Source organism: Equus przewalskii, chromosome 15 (genome assembly GCF_037783145.1).
Source record: "Equus przewalskii isolate Varuska chromosome 15, EquPr2, whole genome shotgun sequence".
Classification (NCBI taxonomy): Eukaryota; Metazoa; Chordata; class Mammalia; order Perissodactyla; family Equidae; genus Equus; species Equus przewalskii.
Window position 1 is genome coordinate 87560576 of NC_091845.1, and position 19914 is coordinate 87580489.

Consider the following 19914-nt stretch of genomic DNA (forward strand, 5'->3'; position numbering starts at 1 on the left):
CCTTCCAGCGTCCACATATAAAATTCTAAGGCAGTAAAAAGGAATCCAGCACTTCTTCATTGGCAGACGCCAGAAATGTGTGGAGTGAAGGAGTATCAGTTCACCAAATGCAAGGGAGATGCCATGACCTGAAGAAGTGGGTTAGAGGTATTGACCAGATAAAAACAGATGTCCTGATTTCCAAGGTGGCAGGTGCTGGTGTCCACCCACACCCTCTTGGCCCACCTCCGAGCTCACCTGTAGCTGTGACTGAGGGCTCCTGGTACACTGGCTCTCCCTTTGCCTCTGCCTGAGGGCTTTCTCCACACCGTGGGAACTGGAGCCACCACAGACACAACACACACACACAAGAGGAGACGACCTCAGGGATGCAGTCAATCCTTACCTGGTGGAGAACGGGACTTGGAGGGTAAACCTCTGCCTTTCCCATTGTCCTGGGGAACAATTCTGGAGCATGTCCCATGTGGTTCCTCGGGATGTCCCCAGTGGGGTGAACTCCTGTTATCTCCAACAGCAGGTGGCTTATCAACCCGCCTCGTACTGGATCTGCCCCTTTGCCTGTGTCGCTTCCTACTCCCTTGCTTGGCTGCTTGAGTTCGTTCCCAAATAAACCACCTCCACTCCAGTCCTCATCTCAAGATCAGCTTTGAGGGGAACCCGTAAGAAGACAACCAGGTAATCTATTCAATTTTCCAAACAATAATTGTACTAGACCCTGGGAATATAACCATAAACAAGATAAGCATAGTCTCTCCAGGAGAGGATAGCAAAGACTTTTAACCTCTAATTGGAACTGTCACCATATCATTCTCAGGTGCCTTCTTGGTGCCAATTAAAACAAACAGAACACTTGCAGTGTTCACTTATTGGCATAGATTTTGGCTATAAATTAAATTTATTTTTAAACATTTAGTTAATATACTTATGTACATTTATGTTTTCTTTTGTCCTACATTATAAAATTAGAGTTTAGGTCCCTCTCAAAAACTTTGTCCCCAATTCCAAGAAAAAATGAAATTTAGGAGTGCTGTAAATGGGCTCAGGCAACCCTAGTGGTCTAGTGCTCACTAGACCTGGTGCTCACTCCAGGGCCCAGGGACATTTCCTGGTCAGGGAACCACACCACCCATCTGTCAGCTGTCATACTGTGGCGGCTGCCTGTTGCTGTGATGTTGAAAGCTATGCCACCGGTATTTCAAATACCAGCAGGGTCACCCATGGTGGACAGGTTTCAGTGGTGCTTCCAGACTAAGACAGACTCGGAAGAAGGACCTGGCCACCTACTTCTGAAAAAATTGGCCACGAGAACCCAATGAATAGCAGCAGAGCCTTGTCTGACACAGCGCCAGAAGGTGAGAGGATGGGCAGGGTTCTGCTGTGCTGTACACAGGGCCACTGGGAGTTGGAATCCACGAAAGGCAGTAACAACAAAACGGACTCAGGCCCAGCCTGTTTCTTAGCCCATCTTCCTCCTGTCGAATTTATGTCCATCTGCACGTTCAACATTCACCTTAAATTCTAGAACAATCCTAATCTTCAACAAAAGAAATTTAAATACTTTTTCCCAGTTCCTTGGGATTCAACAGCAGGTCACCTCTAACCTCAAGTTACCCAAATCATAACAAGACTTCAGTCTTATTCCTGAGACTTGATGCCCACCATGAATCATCCACTAACAACTGGGCTTCCTCGTTATTCCTGGTCAGCATCTAATGGATCAGGTGCTGTCAATCACAAGGGACAGAAAGTCCAACCCAAATGGCTGCAACAAAAAGGGAATGCAAGGGCTGGCCTGGTGGCACAGTGGATGAGTTTGCATGCTCCACTTCAGTGGCCTGGGGTTTGCAGGTTTGGATCCAGGGCATGGACCTACACACCGCTCATCAAGCCTTGCTGTAGCAGTGTACCACATACAAAACAGAAGAAAAATTGGTACAGATGTTAGTGCAGCAACCGTCTTCCAGAAGCAAAAAGAGGAAGATTGGCAACAGATGTTAGCTTAGGGCCAATCTTCCTCACCAAGAATAAATAAATAAATAAATAAATAAATAAATAAATAAAAGAAAAAAAGGAACGCATTGGTCCAGGCAACTAAAAGTCCAGGGGAATTGCTGTCTTCAGGCATCACAAGAGGCAAGGTTCTGTATCCTCAGGGCTTTTTCTTCACTCCTCTGCCAACCTCCAGTTCTGCCCACCTCCTTGCATCAGCGTTTTCCTCAGTACGCTTCCCCTCATGATAGTAGAGCTGGCTGCAATAGTGCCAAAGAGAGAGGAGACGATCTGCATTCTAACAGTCCTGGGAAAAGTTCTGACGTCTCTAGGCTTCACCCAGCTTAGGACGTGGACAAAACGCCGCTTGGCCTAAGCATTCAGGGCTCACCCCAGGAGCTGGGCGGGGTCAATTCCACGCTCACCCTCTGGCCGGTTTCCCAAAGGAGACTTGTGGAGCTGGACACCGTGGACGGGCGCCCCCTGCACCTACATCGCAATTCTGTAGCTTGTATGTTCTGCCTTGATTCCCAGACCTCAGTCTGATGCTCTGTCTCCCGCCTCCTTGCTCACGCTGTTTAACACCAGATCCTGCCTTGTTCTTTCCAACACCGCTGCTGGCAGTCCGGGTCCTGGGGTGTACAGACTAACTTCCCTGAGGTCAAACGTCTGGGCTTCGGACCACCAAGCATCACTTGCTTCCTTCTTACTCTGCCCCACGAATCTCCCAGGATGCCCTCTTGAAACCCCAGCAGTTCATTTCTCTTATACCATCCATTTTGGCCCCCTCAACTCTCTTGTTGGACTAGTGCCAACCAGCACCTGTCACCAGGTTTGTTCGGGGGCCAAGTATCAGATCTGTCTCCAACACCATACTCTCCTCCACCCGCCGTAGTTTGTCAAGGCACTGCTGAGCCAGACCCAAGATAAGTCATTTAAAAATAAGTAAATAAATTTTTTAAACCTTATGAGAAAGAAAATCTACTAAAAACATAAATAAGGCTATTCAACATAATTTACAGATATCATTTTGAAAAACACCAATTTAGACTCTTTTCTGAAAAGAACAGTGGTGACTATAGAGTGCTTTAAGTAATTTTATTATTTACTAGTGGTATTTTGAGCAAAATATTTTCAAATAAAGATATTTATAGTGGTGAAACTAGAATGCCACCAAATAACCTTTCAGATTCCTTCCAAATATAACAGAGTTTAGAATCGGTTTAAATAATTTGCACGTGGCTTGCCTGTTTATTTAAGTCCATAGTTCGAACGTGTTTTGAGAACAGCTTGTTCTTCTTCTTATCATCTTAAACATCTAGTCTGCAGACTCATTTATAACATTAAGCTGCTTTAAAATCCTTTCGCCCTCTTTTAAATGGTTCAAAAACAAATTTTACCCCATATCTCATCTGGTTTATTATAAATTATTAATTAGCCAAAGCCAGAATCACCAGCATTTTATGGTACCAGGAGCTAGCCCTGGGAACCAGAATTCTGAGTGGCTAAGGCCAGCTGGGCAGTTTCCCAGTTCTGAAGGTCGGAAGGTAAATATTCCTTTCTAAAACGTCACTCTGTTCCATTCTAATCAAAAGAAAGAAAAATAAACAGAATTAAAAATAATAAGCTATAGAGATTTCCTCAAAACTTTGTGATCCTTCCATTTCAGATTCTCCAAGTTGCTCTTGTTAGTGATTGACAAAATGCTAATTAAACTAATCTAGCAGATTTGTGAGCATACATTTATTCAGGTTTCTTTTTTCTTTTTACAGATTGGCACCTGAGCTAATATCTGTTGCTGATCTTTTCCTCCTCCCCCGCCCCCTCTTCCTCCTCCTCTTCCTCTCCCCACAGCGCCCAGTACCTAGTTGTGTATTCCAGGTGTGAGTGCCTCTGGTTGTGACACGTGGGACGCCGCCTCAGCACGACCTGATGAGCGGTGCTATGTCCACGCCCAGGATCTAAACTGGTGAAACCCTGGGCCGCCGAAGCGGAGCATGAGAACTTAACCACTCGGCCACAGGGCGGGTCCTGAGGTTTCTTTTCAATGGGACATATCTATTTCAAGAATGAAATATTGCCTTTTCCACAAAAAAGGAAAAGAAGTATTTTCAGATCTCAAAAGGATCTTGAAGACCTTCAAATGCAATCATATATCTGAACGATTTTCAAAAGACATAATTTTCTCTAAAAGATTTAATTATTTCACTGCTAAAAAATGCACGTAAAAAGTTCTCTGTTGTCTCCTGAAGATAAAATCTGTCTTTTACTAAAGAAAAGGCAGTCTTATCTGATCACCATATTTTCCAAGTCTGAGAAGCAATAAGAAAATAAATATAACGTAAACCCTCTTTAATGTTGGCAGAACAGGTACTCGTAATTTTGAAATAATTTTTCCTATCAGATGACATGGTTATTTTCTAAGGAAATAAAATATTCTGTTGCTTGGCGAACAATCTTTTTCAGCTTCTCCAAACATTTTCACTCCCAAGTGGAAATATTAATGCATTTATTGTTTTCCACAGCATGAAGCTGAAAAAAGTTCAGAATTACTATGTGTTTCTTTAAATTTCAATATTTGCTTTAGCCAGTCTAAATGATAGTTAAAGCAAATAATGAAAAAAATTGTATGACCTTCTTAGCTTTTTAAACTTATGACTTAGCAATGCCATGTCACCTCCTCCAGGAAGTCTTACTGGACGAAGCCTCCCTTAATTAGTTGCCTTACCTCTGTGCTGTCATTACACCTTGGACACAACTGTATTATAATTATATGCTCGTGTGTCTGCCTCCCGCCCGGTTTGCTGGGGAAGGATCATGTGACTGATATCTGTGCCGGAAAGGTATATTAATGCTGCCTACACAGGTATCAAGGAGATATGGTTCTGCACTCTGGGAAGTCACAGGCCTATCTGGCTTCTGTGCCCTCCCCACTAGTCACAGACTGCACACTAACAACCATGCCTTTCAAGGGGCCTTTAGATGTTTTCTTTGACTTACATAATATTTTAGAAAAAATTGAACCAACACAGAACGTGAGTGATTTTATACAAATCTCAGGATTTCCCTTGGCCTGATTTCTCACATGGCCTTAGTCAACTGCTCCTGAGCAATGGTTATGCCTTCACACCGGCATGCACTCCCGTGTTTTCCTCACTCCCCACTACTCCGTAATACTCCCTGATACCAAAGCCCAGAATCAGCTGCCATTGATATTTGCACTGATGTTCTTTTGGTATACAACTACTTTTCTACACCTGTGTTTTTTGTCACAAAAAGAAAACCAAAGTCAGATCTAGAGGACCAAGTGATTTCTCAAATTACGCCAATGCGCTTTGTTGATCTGCTCACCTGAACGATTTCAGCTGCCTTCTGACTAATTCACTCGATACACTCCAACGTGTGCTCCTGGACCCAGCCGGTCTCCCCATCTCCACTCTCCCCGGTTCTAACCCGTCCTGTGGTGGTGTTCGTCTTTCCTGAGACCTTTACTGGAAGTGGAACAAGTAGCAGCGACAGTAGTTAACGTCTGCTGGATGCTAATGCCGACCCGCTGCCCACGCTGTTCTAGGGTCTGCACTTGCGTTGGCATGAATTCCTGCATCAACCGTGGGAAGCAGGTGCCATTAGTACCAGCTCTGCACGGACTCTGACCAAGTCCACTCAGACACGACTCCGCAGCGCCTCACTGCACACCTGCACTACCCTCTTCGCCCGCCCCAGGCTTCCCCGTGGTCGCCGGTACTGCGGACCCCTAAGCAGCGACCTGGTGCAACTCAGAAGAGCAGAGAAGCAGCATCTGTCAGGCAAACCTTTGACCATCAGGAGACAGGAGTCTGCGGGTAAACATCCCCCTCAGAAGTTAGAGAAACCCTTGCTCTTAACATCGGGTGGTGGCCAGCTTGGGAACCCGCCCTCACCCTGTCCTCCTCTCCCCTGTTTCTCCCCCTACCCGGGGCATGCTCACTCTCGTAGAGTAGGGGACAGGGGCATCTGCCTCAGGCTGTGCTCCCCTGAAACCCAGGCCGAGAGATTCTTCTCTACTTCCCCCTTCCTTTTTTTCCTTTATTTTTACTTAAATTATTTATATTGCCCTCAAAGACCTCCTCATCTATTACTCACTTTTTGGTTGTAAGTGATAAACAAACGAGCTAAGTTAATCAAAGGGAATGAAAGGATTCTGGAGTGTTTCCCAGAGCAGGAAGAGGAGAGGGCCTCAGGAAAACTGGACATCTCTCTCTCTCTCTCGTTCTAACTCTCAGTCGTCTCTGTCCTTACTGGCACATCAGCTTCATTTTCCTGACCGTGGTCCAGCTTCTTCCACTCGGGGAGTTCATGTTGGATGAGGGTTCCCAGCACACGTTTCCCACAGCTCCTGCGAACTGAGTGTGACTGCTTCTGTTCCTTAAAATCCAGCTTCGGGGGCCGGCTCCGTGGCCGAGTGGTTAAGTTCGCACACTCCGCTGCGGTGGCCCAGGGTTCAGATCCTGGGCACGGACATGACACTGCTCATCAGGCAACGCTGAGGCGGCGTCCCACATCCCACAACTAGAAGGACATGCAACTAAGATATACAACTGGGGTGGGGGGGGGGGGAGCGGTTCGGGAGATAAAGCAGGAAAAAAAAAAAAAGATTGGCAACAGTTGTTAGCCCAGGTGCCAATCTTTAAAAGAAAATCCAGCTTGAGAACTCTCAAGAAAGGATTCTAACTGGCCCGGCTTAGGGGGCTCAGCGAGGAGGGGAGGGCAGGAAGGTCACAACACTGGTATCAAGGGGCACTTCACGGGACCAGACGCCACCTCGAACCAGGCCTGTGCGGCCCAGCCTCGTGCAGCACGCACCTGCTCTGGTCCCCAGGGCGTCGTGCGGTGGTCACAAGAGCCCCCTGCATCCAGCCCAGGAGGCGGCTCTGCATTCTTCGCAGGCTCGCCCTTCTGAGCCTCAGGCTCGCCATCTGGGAGGTGGGTGTAATAATGCCCACCTTCGGGAGAGAAATGATGTTTAACGTGCCTCGGGCGTACGGCTAATTCAATAAACTCCATCAGCCAGAACCGGTACCTCCTCTGAACGCGACAGAGAGGACCCTCACCCCACTCGACGTCGCGGCCCCGCTGCTCGTGTGTGTTCATCCGCCCTCGGACCAACATCCCCCAACGTGTCAGCCCAGCGCGTTACCCAGCGCGTCGGGGTCAAGAATAAACGCTCATTAAAAGAGCAACTTCAACGGCACTCGGTAAAATGATCTGGGTGTTGTTTATGGACTTTTACCGTTTTTTGAAAATGTTTAGTTCTTCCTCAGTTTCAAGCAACAGTAACCATCTTCCCAAGTGTTTTCTGAGGAAAAACTTTTCCCTCCTCTCTCAAAATATTCCCAATGCCTTTTGTGCGGCCGGTGCTGCTGGAAGCACCAAGAACTGAAAAATGAGTAAGACCATCTCTGCCCTGGAAGTCGAATGCTCACATAGTCATTTAGTCTTCAGATGAACGTTTCTATGTAGTTAATTCCACGTGTTCCCCATATGCCGAGGAAATAGGCATCTTTAAAGCTGGCGCCACCACTGTTCCATGCTGCCTTCAGATCCATGCCCACAGTGCAAGTGGAAACTCTTCATGCGTGTTTGAGTACATGAAAATAGCTTATGTATTTCCTTCTACTAGTGACAGTGACTCTAAAGTTTATAAACTGTTTCCTTCTCCACCCCATTTGCCGTATTCTCACGATATTAGTTATACATCCTTGATTTAACACAGCACAGAAATATGTGAGATGTATAAATATGGGGCTTTAGTCACAGCAATTCTCAGGGTTTTATGTATGAGTCTTCTTAGTTCTCAAAATTTAGAAAAAAAACGTTTGTTTATATGAACAACTTAAAGAACTCGTATCTTAAGAATGACGACGTTTAATTCTTTCAGTCAAACTAAAAGAAACAGCTCAGAATGTTACAGCTTATTTCACTCTTTAAGGCTTAAGCCATGTTTTCTTTGACTATTGCAATGGATTCGCTGCAGTTTAGACAGTTTTGTGTAATTGAAGGTGCTGGACAAAATAAAGAACCTCACCCACTTTGAACCCCTTCACCCAAATTAGCCTGGCTTCACTCAGCAAAATGCAGTCAGCTTTAAGCTAGGAGCACCAAGCCAGTCTCTGTTTCCTCCTTCTTTATATCAGAATGGCCCGTTATCGTTTCTGATGAACACAGCAACTCCAAACCTTTGGTCTGGGCATCACTGGCGGCCCCGGGACCTCAGTCAACTGCAAAGGATCCCATCTAGAAACACGTCCCCATGGAGCTGGGAGACGCCGTGGAGATGGAGGGATCCAGGCTGCACTTCGCACATGAGGACAGAGCTGTGGCCAGATGAAGACGGAGCTGCACGGAGTGACTTGCTCAAGCCTACAGGCAACTTCGTGAAGGAGCCTGGAGGAAAGACCACGTAACCCGCTTTAAGAGAAGGACCAACTGACCTCTAAGAGCCAGCTCCCTCTGGCTCACTATTACTGCCCATCCAAGGCAAAAACTGAAATGAAGAGATGTATCTTGGGGTCTTGGTCCTGCTCTTCCCTGAGCGTCTCCGTGCAGCCCCCGCCCAAGCAGGCCTGCTTCTGCCGCGGGACAAAGATCCACATCCTGTCTTTCCCACCATCAGAACGCCGTCCTCTTGTCTTCCCGGGCGGCCTCACCGTGCATCACTGATTCGGTCCTCACAGCAGGGCTTGTGGTTGGAAGAGGAGCTTTGTTAGCCCTGAGGATCGACTGAGGTGATAGCACCAGGATGAGGTGTGGGTGTGGCTTGGCAGCAGTTTTAAAGCTTCTCAAAAATGAATTTTAGCTGGTGGCTGCCTCAGAAGTTTTATGTAAGAGGCGCTCAGAGGAGTCATTCTGGCTGGAAGAGAGCACTGTGGGCTTTTTGTGAACCTGCATTTGCCTAGCAAACCCACTGTTTTCACATAGATTTTATAGGAAATTTACTTGGAGTGCCTTTGGGGACAATGATGGAAGTCAGGCCAAGCCACTCCTTGGACACATCAACTGATTATAGGACTTTTCAGAAAAACTGGTACTAGAGGGTCATAGGAGCTGATCTAAAACCTTACCTCACTTTCTCACAAATTCTTGCCTTCCCAATCCTGGTCACGGTTGTCTTAACCTCTTCCTGAAGTGAAAAACAGTCAGCATGAGCCACGAATGCCGCCCTGGAAACACCCCGTGTCCTTTCGAAAGCAGTTTTAGCAGACGTGGAGAAGAAGGCCCATTTATGCAGAGCTGGCTCAACCATTTCCCGTTTTATGAACTGATTAGAAAAACAGAAATTGGACATTGTGGCTTACGTATAGTTCGCACATTTTGGGAGGAGGGAGCGAACGGCATCGCTCAGCGTGTCAGACTGGAGGTGTGATATCTGCCCAATCCTGTTCCGACGTGTAGTGTCAGGTAAAAGGAGGAGGGGGGCGGGGGGCTGTTTTGGGGGCAGTGGGTCAGTCCTCACTTTGGAGCAATAATCATCCACCCAAACCAGCTGAACTGAACGTCCACCACTGTCTCCAGGCCTCAGATAATGGGAGCAAATTCTAGATGCCTTGAAGCTGCACTGAATTTTAATCAGATTATCTTCCTCCCTCTGCCTCCCACCCAAGTCCCAGCACCAAATAGGTGTTTAAAAGTGTTTCCTGAGTGGAAAGACAAAATAGAGTCCTGAACCTAGTTTATTATCAACTCTTCCCAAACCGTTAGCAGATGCCACGTCCCCAAACCGTATCTGTCGGCCCATTATTGTCAAAAACTGTCCTGTCCATTTAGATGTGTGCTCCATTTGCCTCTTACCAATTGTAATTTTTAAATAATCTTCCATAACTATTTTTTTCACAAAAGGAATTTAAAAATGAAAGAAAAAAGGAGAAATGAAAATTATGATAATCAAAGACGGAAAATGCTTACGTATACGTTTTAGGAAAAATATGCCACTTGTGGCTTCATATCTAAGCTTTTTCATGGGTCATAAGTTCCTGAAGACTTATGTACATTTTTCCATATTTTGTTAAAGTATAGTATATGTTTTAGATGTCTGTAGTCAATAAACCATCCGTTTGAAATACTCATTTGGCCCTGCCTGCAGCTCCGTTGCCCAGCAGCTCTCTGGACAGTCCTGTGAGAACAGCTTGCTCAGCATCGTTTGTGAACTCGATCTGATGGATGTGGGATGATATCTCATCCGCCTCCCCGTCCGCTGCGCAGACCCCAAGCCCCCACACGCTTAGCTGCTGGCAGAAGACAAAGCTGCCGCATGTCTGGCTTTATCGTGCCCCTCCCCACCGGAGCTGTCCCTCTGGCTTCCATTCCCCCGTAATTCTTCACCCCTTTACGAGGCCTTTCTTCCTCCGTCTCTTCATGCTTCATCCACCAGGACCACACCAGCTCTCGCCTTGCACGGTGGGATGGTGGCTGAGGATTCACGAGGGCCCAGGCCTCTCCCTCCTGTCTTGAGGGCAGCAAGAATCTTGACTGTCTTCGTCCCCTTCATGGCCTCAATGATCACTGACTGTCATCCTCCCAGACTCCTGGAACCCACTAGCCTTTCTCTAGAATTTACTGACCTTCCCATTGCAGGGCTTCATGCTTGGAAGCGTTAGCGCTGGAGTCGACTGTTGGGTTCAAGTTCTGACTCACCACTGAGCCACTGCATGACCTTGGGCAAGTTAGCCTCTCTGGGCTAATTTGCAACATGGGGATAATGATGAAAATTATGCTCATGTCAAGGGTCGTTGAAAGGGTTAAATGAGATAATATAAATAAAGCACTTAGAACATAGCACACAAAATAAGCTCTTAAACCCATTATTGTTACCACTTTCCCCCATTTTTTTAGGATGTGTACATGAGAGTTACAGAATCACAAGATTTGCAAATGAAAGAATCTGGAAAATTGACTAGTCCAGGGCTAAAAGTGTCTAAATACCTTCCGGGCCCAGATTGCTAATACGACTCGTAGGATTGAAGCAAAGGTGGGGATGGGGGCGGGGAGGTGGGAGACCCCGCTGGACGGACAGCTGCCTCTCAGGGTGAAGCACATTGCCGTCCTGTGAGATCAGGAGCCTGGTGCTGCCAGATCTTCCAGTTTTTCAAGAAAACCCGGAAATCCAGATTTGTGTGTAATCCCAACATTCAAATGTTGACAGTCCATTCAATTTTTATAAAATGCTTTGCTGGTTTCTTTTTTTAAAAAAAGACTTCTACTTTAGAGCTGTAATCTAATTGCATTTCCTTTGAAAACTGAGAAAGCAGAATTAAGAGGAAAAATGTCCTGCCAAAAGTTACACACGACTAGTTAGTAGCGAGCCTGTGACAAAGCTCCAATCCCCCGCCTCGGTCCAGGGGCTCTGGCATCCTTCCCAACGTGCTGTTGTCCTCTTTACCTCTATTTCTAAGCTGTCGCTGAACGCTGTTGTTTCGTACTTTCTGGTCCATTCTCATGACCACCAGGTTTCCTGGGGCCCCAGTGCCTCGTAATCTCCTCACTACGGGCCCTGTAATCTGGTCCACGCTGCCTGTTGGCTAAAATCAAACTGACTCTCTTCATATGTGGTCACATTCCTGCTCTAGGTCCTTCAAAGATTCTGCATCCGAGCCAAGTGCCCTGGCCAGCCATGCAACCATCTAGCCTCTGACCGACTTCCTGTTGTGCCCCTTCCTGGTCCCCTGTGAACAAGCTGTCTTGCCTCGAGTGACTTAGTCACCTGACCTCAGCGTTCCTCAAAGTGACATAAAAATACCGGGAGATAATAGCACTCACCTCACAGTGTTGTTGCGGATTTTAAACGAGTTAACCCATAAAGTGCTTCACATTCAGCCAGAGCTGTAAAGCTGGCTTTTTATGAATGCACCTGTGTTATTTCTCATACCAAATTCTAAACGTCTTTCGAACAGAATCTATTGGTCTAATTGGCATATGTTCTTCCCAGATATTAAGCACGTATTATGCACTCATTGAATATCTGTTCACAAGAAGAGTGGATGAATACACGAGGAAATTAAGACTCTGTGTAATCAGATAACATGCCCGTGGACAGAAGGGGAGCAGAAATGAACAGTAATGAGTGGATTCAATGTCTGTTGGGCTCCAGGGACAGAAGCAGGCAGAGGCTGTGGGAGGTTGTCACCTGCCAGGTAATGCGACTTGAAAGTTTCATGTAAAGTGATGAGTTGGGGATGCAGCACCCAGAGCCAGGTTCACTGCTTGAATAAGTGCCATGGCTCGTGTTTCCTTACTTATGAAAGGAAGCTTAAAAAAGTTGTCCTGCCGCCTAGATTGCAGCTCAGCTAGGACCAGCGGGACCAGGGGGTTGAGAGAAGACAGGCACAGCCTCACGGCTGGGAACTGACCCGAGCCGCTGGCTATTTCTGTGTCTGGACCTCTGCTATCCTCAACAGCGCTGAAGAGTAGGAACCCAAAGTGCCGCCATAGAACCTAGTTCTGCATCCTGGGCATGGGGGAAGCCGCTGGAGGTTTTAAGCAGGAGAATGCCATCATCTGATGCATATTTGAAGATGTTTTCGTCTTCGCGATTTGTTTCAGAAGTTTAATGGTGATGTGTCTGGGAATGGATTTCTTTGCATTCATCTTCCTGAATTTTTAAGTTTACGTCTTTTGCCAACTCTGCAAAGTTTTCAGCCATTACTTCTTCAAATGCTTTTCAGTGCCACTCCTCTCCTCTGCTTCCGGGCCCCCAGTGGCATCAACGATAGTTCTTTGGTTCCTGTTCCACTCATCTCTGAGACTCTGCTCATTTATTTTTCTCAATCTGTTTTCTCTCTGATGTTCAGATTGTGTAAATTCTGTTAATTTGCCCTCCATCAATTTCACTCATTTTATCCTCTGCCGTCTCCAATCTACTATTGAGCCTACCTAGTCAGTTTTTTTTTCAGTTATTGTATTTTTTTCCATCTATATCTCTTCCAACTGGTTCTTTTTTTACGACTTCTATGTGTTTGTTGATATTCTCTCAAGAGAATTTGTTATTGTTTGTTGAGACATTTTTATGATGGCTGTCAGGTCATCCCAACATCTAATTCTTCTTGGTGTTTACATCTGTGGATTTTCTTTTCATGTTCAAGTTGTGACTTGTTGCTATGAGTGATTTTCATTTGCAATTGCATCCTGAACATTTTGGATATTATATTATGAGACTCTGGATCCTATTTAATCTTATTTGTTTAGCAAGCAGTCACCCTGTTGAGATGTAGTGCAAGGGCTGTGTGGTTACGCATGCTCAGCTGTTTGCTCGCTGGGCCCTGCCCATACCACCCTCCAAAAAAGTGGAGCACCGACTTACACTGCCCTGTTGCAGACGGGGAGGGGGAAGCTCAGCTCCCCCTCAGCCCTGCTCACACCTTCCTGTTGAAAGCAGGGCACCAACCAGCTCTATCTCATTGCATCTGACTGGGGGCGTAACCTCAGCTCCCCGTGAGGCCCTGCTGATACCAAGGACGGGGAAAGCAGAGGGCTGAGTCACACCACTTCATTGCTGCGGGATTCGGGCAGGAGCTCGGCTCCCCACTGAGCCCTGCTCATACCCAGGGGTGGGGGATAATGAAGCATTGACTCAGTCTCCCTGTCAGATGGGAGTGGAGGCTCAGTTTCCACTGGACCCCACCGATACCCCCGCCAGAGAACTGGTGTGCTGCTGCTTCTGGTGGAAAGATCAGCTCCTCGTTCAGCCCCAACATCACTACCCAGGCAGGGCAATCAGAGCACCAACGGCTTCTGCTGAGCGGGAGGTAGAAGATGAGCTCCCCCCCAGTGTCACCAACTTTGCTGCACAGGAGAATCAGAGCACCGCCGCCTGCTCCCATGGGGTGGGGACCAAGGAGGGGTGGAAAATCAGCTTCCAGTTTGGCCCCACGAAAGCTACAGAAGGGAGGCAGTTCTTCTGTTGGTGTTTGGCTGGGGAAGGGCAGGTTTTACCAAAAAGATTTTCTGTTGTTAGGCCATCCTTTGGTCATGGGAACAGGCTTTTCTTGGAGCTTTTTTGTCCATGCCTGTTGGCCGTTCCAGTTTGGAGGGAACGACTGGTCTGGAACCTATAGAGACAATAAAGAAACTCAGGGAGCTCATTGCCATGTCCTTCCAGATTCTTCCTGTGCCATTTGTTGTGGTACCTCCAGGGTTTTTTGGTTGCAAAAGGGAGGACCTGGAAAGAATGGGCTATCCCATCTTGGCTAGAACACGATCCCTATTTTTAAATGATTATTGTAACAAAATGTAAAAGGATATTTTTTAGACAATTAAAGAAATTTGAACATGGAGTGAGGATTAGATGATATTGAGGAATTATTTTTAGCTTGATTTAATTGGTTTGATATGATAATGGTATTGCAGCAATATAAGAAAATACTCTCATGCATTATTCTTTGGAGATGTTTTGGAAGTATTTAGAGGTGAACTTATATGATGTCAGGAATTTCCTGTAGAAATACGTCTATAAAAATAATAAAAAGAAGAGAAAGAAAGAGAGAGAGAGAGAAGTGAGGGAGGCAGGGAGGAAGAAATGAGGTGGAGAAGGAGGGAGGGAGAGAAGAGGGCGCAGTGGGGAGGAAGGGGTGAAGCAGCAAGGAAGCGACTAGGGCGAGGTGCTGGTCATTGTTGAGTCCAGCTGATGGGTAGATGGGGGTCATTATGCTATTTTTTCTACTTTGGGATATGGCTAAAAAAATTACAATGAAAGTTGTTTGTTTGAAGAGTCACCCTGGCTATATTCGGGAGACCAGATTGGAGGGGCACAATAAGAATTGGGGTAAAAGTTCGGGGCAAACGAACCAGGTGGGAGCGAATGGAGGTTTGACCAGGATGGTGGCAGCTGAGACGGAAAGAAGACAGATGGAGTAAGCAGAAGATAGAGAATTTGTGGAGATGCCCTAGAAAAAATATTTGAAGGAAGATTAAGTATCAGGTTTGACTGGCAGGTCTGGCTTGAGCTGCCTGTGATGGAAAAGATGCGAGAAGGTCTGGTTTTGGGTGGAGGTGGGCAAGCGCAGGGAAGTAAAGATTTTGTTTTGAGTCTGTGAAACAACCAAGTGGACGTGTGCAGGTGGCACGTATGTAAATCTAAAGCTGAGGCGAGGTCCAGGGGGGACCTGGAGCAGCGGCGGGGCTGCAGTGGAGACGTTACGTGAAAGTGTGGGAAGGTTGAGAGAGTTGAAGGTGAAGAAGGGGCTCAGGACTGAGCCCCGATGAGCCTAAGCATCTGCAAATCCCATGGAGGAGACTTTTCTTAAAAGTGGCCAAGCAAGAGGAGTGCCTAGCACCCAGGGCTTGGTTTCCAAATACTATTCATTCATCCGTTCATGTATTAGTTCATTAGATGTAATTAGTTAAGTTAATAAGTAGGGCGGGCCCTTAAGCTAATGTGACTAGTGTCCTTAGAAGAAGAAAAGAGACGCAGACACACAGGAAGAACGCCACGATGACGAGGGAAGCAGACACTGGCGTTACCTGCCTGAGAGGCACCAGCAGGAGCTAAGAAGAGGCAGGAAGGGCCTCCCCGGGGGCCTCTGCAAAGAGCAGGTGGCGACACCTTGCTTCTAGACTCCTGCCTCCAGGGCTGCGAGACAACGAACTCCTGTCTTTTTCACCTGGCCAGCCTGCAGCAACGCGTTAGGACAGCCCTAGGAAACTAATGCATCGTTCATTCATTCATTCAAACACATTTAAAGAAAAAAATGAAAAAGCTCTTCCTTTCCTCCTTCCTTTCTCTCCTCTCCTGAAATTTCGATCCTACAGCTCCGGGGACCACTACCGTCCCCCCACCAACCACTGGGTGTAGGGCCCAAGTGGCCTGAGAGGCACCCCCTTCCTGGGGGAGCTCAGAGCAGCTGTCAGAGCCTGGTCAAGGTGGGCAGGGCTTATGCTGAGGGCAGCTCGAGTGGGAGCGCGAGGGCCAGTAGGTGAAGGGGTCTCCATCAAGGGCAGCCCCATGTGGGTGGGGGAGCTGGGTGAGGAGAGCCAAGGGGACAGGGCCACCGGAGCAGAGAAGGAGCCAACGGAGGGCAGAGAATGCGGGAATTGGTCACATGTGAATAAATTAAGTAAATACATTAAGGAAAACAAGGGCCAGTTTCTTACTCTTGGAGTGGAGAATCACCCTAAAGGGAAAAAGAAGAATGACTCTGTGACGGGCTGGCATCCGTGGGATCAGTGTGAACTCCTGCTCTGAATAAACACAGGTGGAGAGGGAAATAACTGTGGTGTGAGTGTGTGTGTGCGCGTGTGTGCACATACGTCTAGCCCTCAGCTCACTCTTCTGGGACTACAGGAGCGCCCAGCACCCAGACGCTGGTTCTTCAGTACTATTCTCTGCTAAAGAGGATCCAGAACTCCTTGGAAGAACGATGGATTCCAGAGCCTGGGAGAGAAAGTATAAGGTGATCAACACCCAAAAAAACCCTTCAGAAACCAATAGAAATGTGTCAAAAGGACACAGAAGTAACCTGCAGGGGTTCCCATTGGCCAAATTGGGGAAACTTTGAACAGAATGAATAATGATATTAGTGGATCACTGAGTAAAATGAATTCAGTTGAATAAAATTGAAACCATGAGACTAAAGAGATATAAGTGAATGAATAAATTGGGAGTTTGACGAAAAGGAGAATATTTACAGAGTCTGAAAGGATTCCCAACAAAGCACTTATAAACCGCAGAGTGAAAAGAGTAGCTTTACGGTGGAGAAACCTGGCAGATGCCACTTTAATCAAGTGACAAAAGTGAAAATTTTAATATTGTGGCAAATTGAAACCATGTGTCACACGACAGGATCCAGTGAGAGAACAGGCACCACTCCCCAGTCGTAGCCCCTCAACCATACACAGCCCGAATCTAGTCACCAGGAAACATCAGACACACCCACATTCAAGACGCTCTGCAAAATAACCTGCTGGTAACCTTCAAACGTTATCAAGGTCATGAAGGTGAAAACAGACTGGAAAACGGAAATAACAACCAAATGCAACACGTGATCCTGAAATTGATCCTTTTGCTATAAAGAACGTTATTGGGCCACTTGGAAAAACTTGAATGAGGTCTGAGGTTTAGGTTTAATCACACATCAATGCTGGTCTTCTGATCTTGATGGCATCGTGGTTATGTGGGAGAACGTCTTTATTTGTAGAAAATGCACATTAAAACATTCAGCAGAGACTGGGCGTGGTACTGCAACATTCTCTTACGCGTCCAGAAAAAAACAGACTTTTCTGTAAGTTTGTGATCATTTCAAAAAGTTGTTTTAAACCTTCTGTATCCAAGGCACATTGGAATACACTGCGAAATACCAAGTTCTAGAAGATGCAAGACCCACATACAAGGAATCTACAACCAAGCAGAGAAGTCGAGACATACACATGTATTTCTCGTAAAATTAAATTGAGCCGTGAGTCAAATTTGACTGAAAGTTCCTCCACCCTGACAGAGTTCTCGCCACATCAAATATCACAACACGTCTTACGGAAGGTTAATACCCTCTAAAAACTGATTGCCTGACTTGATCCGACTTATTTGCAATATTGGATCTGTGAAGGATTCTTCACGTTAGGTCCAATCGCCTGGTAACTGACTGGTGTGAAGTTGAAGCTCTCACTTTCACCAAAGGCCCAGACTTGTACAGGAATTTACAAGTGAAGAAAAACGGAGCTGCAGAGAACAAAACAAAGGGACATTCCGTGTCACTCACTATGCCTGTCTCCAGAGCAGCATTTGCTTTCCAGAGCGGCAATCGTCCCACAGAAAGCTCACTTCTGAGATGAAGAGGCACCGGGGAGATCGTCTCATTGCTTCTCAAGTCTCCTGACTAAGCAGCAGCCCGCGGGCTCCCCAGAGGCACAGCGGGCTGTTCTCAGTTCTTGCACATGAGGGAATTTCTCCAACTTTTGTCTCTAAAAGGAGTTTCTACCATCTCTTCACCTGTGAAGCATAATAGATAAATGAGTTCATTTCCAAGGAGGAGCCTTGCCTGATACAGATGATTTCGTGGCTGGGAAAAAACGCATTCAGCAGATTCAGACTCTCTCTCATTTCTGGACTCCAACGCCATTTAAGTGTTTTCCTCGTTCTCATGTCCGTGGTGCTGTGGCATTTGGAATGGGACGACATGCCCATCACCTTTGATTTCTGTCTGCTGTGAAGAAGCCCTCCTGACTTCTCGACTGCTGAATAATGGAGTTTTGAAGCCCTGGGACCTAACATTCTGTGGAAGTTTCTCTTTTCAGTCAGATTCTCCTCTTCTGTTAATCAGGAGGTGGGGTCAGCCGTCTTCCCCGGGGCTGCACCAGGCTCAGCAGCCTCTGGTGTGCGGGGTGTGGTGAGTGGGCTGAGGGCAGGCCCGCTGTCAGCGCACCAGCTGGCCTCACCCGCCCACCCCTCCACCGCACGTCCACACCCCTCACTCCCGGGCACATCTTCTCCTGGTCCTGCTCGAAAGTGACCCGGCAGAACTATTTGTTAAGCATCTGAGCAACATAATAAGGCATAGACAAAAGTAAAAAAACGTCATGTACACATAGGAACTTTACATTCTAGTTAAAAAGACAAAGCATAAAACGAGGAAAAATGTCAATAATACAAGGCTATCAAATCATCGAATTACTATCTAATAGCTGTGTATTCTAAATTCTCCAGAACAGCATCAATTTAAAACATTCTGATTCATCGTCACTTTAGGTGTCAACATAGATCTTAGCACAGTGTTCAGTCGCAACATCGTGGAGGGATCCGATGACCCAGATTAGACTGTGAATTTTGCCGCTTTTGTGTGACATCAGGCACTCTTCACCTCCCTGAACTTCAGCCTGCTCATCCGTGAAATGGGAAAAGCTGTGCCTGCCTTTCAGAGCTCACACGAGGACTACGTTTTGTGGAAGCACATCCAGCAAGCGCCTAGCGTAATGGACAGTTACATCATTATCATGTGCGAGGACGTGTGTTCAGAACTTCTTACTGACACCCTGTCCCCCGAGCATGGGTCAGGTGCCACAGGAGGCTCTGCATAGGGATGACCCACGGCCACTGCTCTCAGGGCTCACCGCCTAGTGTGACGCTAACGTCAGTAGTCTTATGAACATGTACAAGTATATTATAAACACACATAAGTATAAATAAACAAAAATTCATACAGAGGAGGCTGCCCCTTTGGCCAATAAGAGTGCATCAGCCACAAAGTTTAGACCATTGACAGGTATATCAATAACAAATTACAGACCATGTTAAAAATTCGGCAGTGCTGCTGTGAATTAAGTATGACAGCGCCCAGAGAAGTGTGATAAATCTTGACAATCTTCGGTGTGGTTGGGAAAATGGAGAAAGGAAATTTCAGGCGGAGGTAAGAGTGTGGGCTTTGGGTAAGACAGAGAGTGTTGGAAACTGACCCCATCACCTTCCAGCTGTGAGACCTGGCATTCTTCAGGTGTGTGTGTATGGAAATACTACTGCCCACCTGGGGTGCAGTTTTTTGTTTATTGAATGAGATAATTCTCAGTAGTCCGCTGCAGCTCCCTTGCTCTAGGTGTCTTTTTTCCTCCTTGTCTCAGGAGCATCTCCTGACGGGCGGAACACGGGCTTACTGGAATCCAGAATTCTTTAGTCTTCACTGCTCAAACATTCGTCTGTGGTTTGTGTCTGGATTTCAGCCCCTTGTGACCACTGACTTGATGTGTGTTTCTGGGTCCTGCTGTCTGCCTGCATGGTCTTCTGACCCTCCGTCTGGCCCTGAACTGTTACTAACTATGGTGGCATGTCTGTCTTTTGTACACCCACGTCTGTTCTCTCTGCACTGGTTTCCTTTGGAAAACCACCTATTTCTCATTCAGTCCATGTGATTCTGGGGTTCTGGCCGGTCACAGCAACTTATCCCCCTGGCTGGAGCAATCGGGTCCAAGATG

The 19914-nt window shown here is 46.7% G+C and overlaps 1 long non-coding RNA gene across 1 annotated transcript; it reads right to left on the minus strand.

The window, feature by feature from the left end:
* Positions 1–15: 15 nt before the first annotated feature.
* Positions 16–3959, minus strand: LOC139076255 (uncharacterized). Its single transcript, XR_011527670.1, has 3 exons — positions 3854–3959; positions 238–316; positions 16–128 (listed from the first exon to the last, which is right to left on the minus strand). It is a non-coding gene; the product is annotated as an uncharacterized lncRNA (long non-coding RNA).
* Positions 3960–19914: the final 15955 nt, after the last annotated feature.